The sequence below is a fragment of the Squalius cephalus genome, assembly GCF_949319135.1.
Source record: "Squalius cephalus genome assembly, chromosome: 12".
Taxonomy (NCBI): domain Eukaryota; kingdom Metazoa; phylum Chordata; class Actinopteri; order Cypriniformes; family Leuciscidae; genus Squalius; species Squalius cephalus.
The window spans coordinates 20,468,784-20,476,032 of NC_137133.1; the positions used below are offsets into that span (position 1 = coordinate 20,468,784).

Sequence of the window (7,249 nt, forward strand, 5' to 3'; positions counted from 1 at the left end):
TATGTTGCAGTCATATATTGTGTTCTCAGATAAGTCAAATATATGTATAGATATATGTTGTAGGCATATATTGTGTTCTCAGATAAGTCAAATATATGTATAGATATATGTTGCAGGCATATATTGTGTTCTCAGATAAGTCAAATATATGTAGAGATATATGTCATGCTATTTAAAATATAAGTACATATATGGCCATATATTACATTTTTGTATGGGTCAGTTGGAGGCTTTCAGGTTCCTGCAAGCTGATAGTGGCTTTGTATGCATTTTGGGCTATCTGTGGGTGAGTTCTCTTACTGGTCATGTTTAACTGTCCTCTTTAGATGTACATCACCTGTGCTCTAAAAGCTGTCATGGCCTCAACCCCGACAAGTCCAGAGAGCAAGGCTTGCTCCTTTAATAATGGGTATTACAAACCATTTGAGACCTCTAATGATTTTGAGTTGTTAAACATGGGTAACCAGTTCCCCTTCGTTACGGGGAACTCCCGCTGCGTCTAATATAAACGCTACGGGGAATGCCTTCGGCATGCGTTATCTGAAGTCACTATACAACTATTCCAATCTGGATTGGTGTGCGTCATCGTGCGTCATGACGTTGCATGTGACGGTGACCCGGACGCTATATAAGGGTCACAGGAACAAGGAAATGACAGCTTCTGTTCTTCAGCAGCGTTCTATGTCAAACTGTACGTCTTATTTGGTGTTGTCTGTCAAATCTACTATGGCGAAGGCAGTGTGCGTCTCCTTGATTTAAGAAAAATTAAAGAAGCAAGGATGGCGCACACTTGCTTTGTGGTGTTGGGTTGTGAGCGGAGCTTGCACGGACAGTTCTCGAGGGCACTGTCTATTTTGTGCAAACTGAAAGGATTCTGTGACTGGGATCTCGCGTTTGCCGAGGCAGCGCGTAGGTTTATGTCTGCATTTCAATACAGAATCTATAGTGGCTCGGATCTCGCGTTTGCCGAGGCAGCGCGTAGATTACGGCTACTCTGCAATAAAGATTCTGTGACTAATCTCGCGTTTGCCGAGGCAGCGCGTAGATTAATGTCTGCATTGCAATACAGAATCTATAGTGGCTTGGATCTCGCGTTTGCCGAGGCAGCGCGTAGATTACAGGTCTGCAGGGTGTATCTGAGTTTACTCTTCCGCTCCCGCCTGAGCCTGTTTAAAAAGAATAAAATAGGCTTGCGTTCCTAGTGCATCAGCTCGCGTCTGTCGAGGCAGCGCGTTGTCTGTTTGCATTGGGTTCGCACGTGGAGCAGTGTTCAGGCCCGTCGCGACAAGGCAGGCAAACCAAGCAATTGCTTGGGGCCCCGAGCTGGCCTGGGGCCCCAAGACAACGACTGGTTAAGAATAAAATGCAACGACAAACTGTGTGAGCGCCCCTTTGATAGTCAATGCAGTAAAGTGCAATGACACTGTTATCGGGATCCCCCTCAAGGGGGCCCCTCTCAGTAGTCGCTGACAGCAGCCAGCCAACCACGTGATCTCTGCTGCCGGCAAAATACAAAAACTCCTCGGCAGTCATCATGAAGCGGAATTATGCTTCAGGAAGCCAGAAAATAATGAAGAGAAAGGAAGAGGATAAGAAAAAACAAGAAAGTGGTAGGGGTGTAACGATACACGTATTCGTATTGAACCGTTCGGTACGAGGCTTTCGGTTCGGTGTTCGGTACGCGTTTTCAAACCGAACGGTTCGTTGGATCATTTTTCCTGCCGACCAAAATTTCGTTATTTCAAATGTAGGCGCGTTGCGCGTGGCAAGCGCGCTCATAATGTATAGACGCCGGCGCGACCACAACATTGCCCAACATCAAATGGCAAACGTAATGTAAGCGGAACGAAACTGAGCTAGGCTACTCGTTATTGTGTGGTTGACGGACCGTTTATCAGTTTGGACCAGTGCAGCGCGAGCCGATCATGATCATGCGACACTGTTACTACACAGCGCTAATAAGAGATCTAGTAAAGAAAGCATTTGAATTCGACACAGAAGTAATAACATCGCTGCGAGATCTAGTGAGAAACATTCACATAGTTTGGCAGGAATAGTAGGCTATAATGCCTTCAAGTAACATTACGTCGGTTTTATTTTGACATTATGAATACAATGCCCTCAAATGTTAATCTGAACTAAAATAAACATTTGTTTATAACTACTACAATACATAAATACAATTACATTTAATTTTTTCCAAGGAGCTGTTTTGTTTTATATGCTCCTAAGAAGAGTCAATTATAGCTCCAGAATTGCTCAAAGTAAAAAGAAATCATATTTTATGATGCTAGTTTTAATTAAAAAAAAAAATTAAAGGAAGGAATTAAAAGGAAATTGGCATTTCTTTCTTTTTGCTGTATCGAAAACATACCAAACCGTAACACATGAGTATCGTATTGAACCGAACCGTGAATTTTGTTACACCCCTAAAGATAGTGGTAAGTGATAAATTACACTGGATAAAATAGCTCCACTTGTCTTGTACAAATGGTGTAATTTTGCAGCAGGTAGGCTAGAAAAAATGTTTATGTTAGCTACCTGCCTGACGGCAAATGCTGCTTGTAACAAACAGTTAGTGCAACTTTTTTTTCGAACGGACGGAATATGGTTACATATTATAATATGTTTTTTTTGGGGGGGGCCTCCATGTCCATTTTGCTTGGGGCCCCCAAATTCCTTCAAACGGCCCTGGCAGTGTTTACAGGTCTCGCGCACGGTTCGGAAGCCCGCGTCACTGCGGCTTCTTCCGACCGTGTTAAAGACCCGGTGTTTGATTTATTTGATTCTGAGGAGTCAGATACTATCAACACTGAACCACGAATATTCACCACATTATGAGGAGTTGCTGGAGAAAGACTGGGGCTGTAATGAAATTAAATGTTTGGCAATTTAATAAGAAGGAAGCGTCTAAAAAGAGTGCTTCCTGCAAACCCAGTCAAAATCCTTGTGTCAGAGTCTTCCTTTTTCAAACGATCTCCATACTGAGGTACTGAGATTGTGGAATAATTGAAGAAGAAAATTAAAGGGGAATTTAATGATGCAGGGGGTAGAAGAATATTTCTCCCAGATATCGTATTACCTCTGATGACTCAGACACGTCCCTCTAAAATTAAAGTGGAGCTAATATTATTATCTCGAATTTGGTAGGGAAGGCTTATATGGAGGACAGTCACCAGCTCCTCATATTCTGGGAAGTCACCTCTTCCCCTCCCCTTCCCCCTGTACAGGGCTCGGGGTCAGAGGAGACGTTCTCATAAAAAAAAAAAAAAAAGCCCCGAAGTCAGGTCTGAGGACTGCCTTTCGGGCTAAGAAAAATAAATAAATAAACTATGAGGTCCTGGCGTAAAAATGCGGACCCTTATGGGCACTTCATATTATTTTCGGTTAGTTCCTGCCGGTCTATCGCTTCAGGTCACCGAATCTCAAAACCTGAGGTCAGTCTCGAGGGACTGATCTCCTTATTAGATTATTCATCGGTTACGTCCTGCCAGTAAACTGCTTCAGACCACCGATAAGCACATTATATCACCTGAGAATAACCCAGAGAAATTGATTCCTCTTGTAGATTGTTTAGACGCCTGGTCAGGCCTTCCGAATATATCTAAATGGACCCTGGGTATAGTTAAAGGATATAAAATCCAGTTTAAAGTAAGACCACCCGATTTTAACGGGGTATTTCACACACTGGTTTTCTCACATCAGCGCCAGGTGATGGAAAATGAAGTTGAATCTCTTTTAGCAAAAGCAATAGAAATTGCCCCTAATCAGGAGAGGGATTCAGGTTTTTACAGCCGTTACTTCATTGTTCCGAAAAAGGATGGTGGACTTCATCCTATTGTAGATCTTAGAGTATTGAATAAATCTTTGAGGAGATTTAGTTTCAATATGCTCACTATACCCAGTATCATTCAGCAAATCAGATCTGAAGACTGGCTTGTGACAATAGATCTCATGGATGCTTATTTTCATAACTTCATCATCCATTATCATAGGAAGTTCCTTAGGTTCGCTTTTGGGGGGAAAAGCTTACCAATATAGCGTTCTTCCTTTCGGCCTAACTCTATCCCCTTGCACTTTCTGTATGGATGCTGCCCTTGCTCCACTGAGACTTCAGGGGAACCGCATCCTAAATTATTAGATGACTGGCTTATTCTGGCAGAACCAGTGACGCTAGCAATCCAACATCGAGATGTTGTTTTGCGTCATCTTCAGTGCTTGGGGCTAAGGCTCAATGTCAAGAAAAGTTCTCTGTCTCCTCTTCAAAGAATAAAATTCCTTGGAGCTGAGTGGGACTCGCAATCTATGCAAGTTCACTTGACCCAGCCACGTATTTAAAGTATCGTGGCTGCAGTTAGAGCTATCAGGTTAGGCCAGGCCATCACTGTCAAACATTTTCAAGGAATTTTGGGCCTTATGGGGCCCTACAGTGGTGGCTCGGGACCAGGGGGTTTTCCCCAAGGGTCAACCCCTTCCGTATGATTAGAGTTACGTCCAGGTACCTTCGTTCTCTAGTCATATGGAAAGACATACGGTTCCTGTCCCAAGGCCAGGTGCTTGGAGCTTCGTGTCCCAGAAAAATTCTGACCACGGATGCTTCCCGCAGGGGCTGGGGTGCGGTCATGGAGGGCCGGTACACCCGCGGGGTCTGGAAGGACCATCTCCTCTCATGGCACATCAGTTGCCTGGAGATGCTGGCAGTATTCTTTGCCCTCAGACATTTCCCTCCAGACCTCAGAGGCCATCAGGTCCTTATTAGGTCTGATAATATATCGGTGGTTTTCTATATCAACCATCAGGGGGGCTTGAGGTCTCGTCCTCTGTGCAAATTGGCCCATCATATTCTATTTTTGTCTAAGGACAAATTTCTATCTGTGAGGGCTGTGTATATACCTGTGGTTGATAATGTGGGAGCAGACACCCTGTCGAGGCAGGGGCCCAGGCCAGGGGAATGGAGGCTCCACCCCGAGGTGGTGGAGCTTATATGGGAGAAGTTCGGCCAGGCGGAGGTAGATTTATTCGCTTCTCATGAGAATTCTCATTGCCCGCTCTGGTTCTCTCTCTCGCATCCAGCCCCGTTGGGTCTGGAGGCCATGGTACAGACGTGGCCGAGGCAACGTCTGTACGCCTTTTCCCCCGGTCGCTCTACTCCCTGGAGTTCTGGAGAGGGTCAGAGGATTTTGAGTAGATCTTATTCTCGAAAAACCACACTGGCCTTCTCGAATAGGGTGATCTGGTGGCCGAGGTCATCAGATCAGCTACCTCCAGAACTCCCCGGCTCAGGAAGTTTTAATTGAGTTAGCTGGACCCAGCCTTTTACTGCCCTGTGGCTTCAGTACTGGGATTCTTCTATACTCTAATCGGGACCTCTCGTCCACGCTCAGAGCCGCTATGGCGCCTACGGCCTCCGTATGCTCTCAGGGTGGTCCACCCGGGTCGTCCCATGACCTCCATATTTCCCTGTAGCCTTCTAGGATGAATCCTGTTATCCTTGCAGGCTGACAGGTCTGTGAAAAGAAAAGCCCCTGTCGGTTCTGCGGGATACGTGTATATATGTTAGATTAAAAGAAAATCTACATATTTTGGAAATCTGTTAGCTTTCTAGTAGGAAATTTCCCCGGTCGCCAATAAGGGTACCGGAGGCTATCTTATGATTTCCTCTGGCTCTTCATCCTTCGTTGCTATAAGTGTGACAGGAGAGCCTTCTAGGCTTTTAGGGTTATCCACTAATGGTGCCTTGGAGTCAGTGTCCTGCCTTTTTAGGCATATGTATATATTGGACCTCACTTCTGAGGCTGTTAACTCAGCCTTTTTCTTACACCAAAAAAGACAAGAATAAAATTCTTAGTATAGTGGGTTCTATAAATTCTCCCCTGTCCTTAGCAATGATCCTCACCTTCAGAGTGCTTTCTGCCTCTGTATGCTGCGTCAAAATCTGGATGAACCCTGTCTCTGCAGGCTATCATATTAAATTGCTTAGAGCCTTTATTCGGCTCCGCAGAGTATATCTATATAGGGTATTAAATGGGAGTTTGTTAGCTTTCTTTGAGATATTTCTCCCCGGTAACCAAGGTACCGGAGGCTATTCTAAAAATTCCTCAGGCTCTTCATCCTTCGTTGCATGTGCGGTGTAAGCAAGAGAGCCTCTTAGGCTTCCAGAGATGATCCACTAAAAAGGTGTTAGGAGTTAAGTGTTCTGCCTGTCATTAATCAGGCCTATATACTTGGACCTTAATATCGAGGTTGTTGATGCAACCTTCCCTTTGTACACCAAACAAGAAAGAATAAAATTCTTAGAACAGTTGGATCTTTCACTCTCCCTTGCTTTAGTGCTCTTGAGTGTGCCAGATGTTTCACACCAGGGGCGCCTGTTCTCGGTGGGGGCTAGCTGGTACTCGTTCCCCGTAGCGTTTATATTAGACGCAGCGGGAGTTCCCCGTAATGAAGGGGAACGTCTCGGGTTACTGGATGTAACCCTGGTTCCCCGAGAGAGGGGAACGAGACGCTGCGTCCCCTCTCCCCACCTTCGGGGCGCCCTGAGAACAGCTGCTTTGAACCTTTTTCGAAGCTGTCATTTCCTTGTTCCTGTGACCCTTATATAGCGTCCGGGTCACCGTCACATGCAACGTCATGACGCACGATGACGCACACCAATCCAGATTGGAATAGTTGTATAGTGACTTCAGATAACGCATGCCGAAGGCATTCCCCGTAGCGTTTATATTAGACGCAGCGTCTCGTTCCCCTCTCTCGGGGAACCAGGGTTACATCCAGTAACCCGAGACGTTTTCTTTCCTGTCTTTAGATGGATTTCTGTAGATGACAATGACCAAGTGTGCATGTGCTGTGACTCCACATGTGGTTCCAGCAGAAAAGGACGAGCACTACCTGATTCAGGTAATGTATGAAGTCTTGGTGTTGCGCTTGCTGAAGAACTTTAAATTTCTCATCTATTCTTTGTTTTCAGGCCTGGTATCAGAAGGGAAAGCAACCATCAATAATAACCAACAATAACCATTGTGATTGCTAACTGATGTATTGTGAATGGTGAGAAGTGCCAATAAAAGTCTATGTTAGTGATTTTTGCTTGTCTTTTGTATTTTCTGGTGACTTCAAGGCACTTTGGACCACCAGTAAATTGCTTTACTATAGTTTCCTTTTTTCCATAACTTTTCAGTGTGCAGGAATGAGAACAGTTTCACTGATTAGGAACTTGTGTGCATGCTTGCAGTTGTGAGCTTACTTAAGT

The 7,249-nt window shown here is 44.9% G+C and overlaps 1 long non-coding RNA gene across 2 annotated transcripts; it reads left to right on the forward strand.

Moving 5' to 3' along the window:
* Window positions 1-219: 219 nt before the first annotated feature.
* On the forward strand, window positions 220-7,016 carry LOC307168977. 2 transcript variants are annotated; one of them, XR_013823017.1, is made up of 4 exons: window positions 220-262; window positions 327-409; window positions 6,806-6,897; window positions 6,968-7,016. It is a non-coding gene; the product is annotated as an uncharacterized lncRNA (long non-coding RNA). The 2 variants fall into 2 exon arrangements; XR_013823018.1 differs by having other exon boundaries at window positions 220-237.
* The last annotated feature ends 233 nt before the right edge of the window (window positions 7,017-7,249 follow it).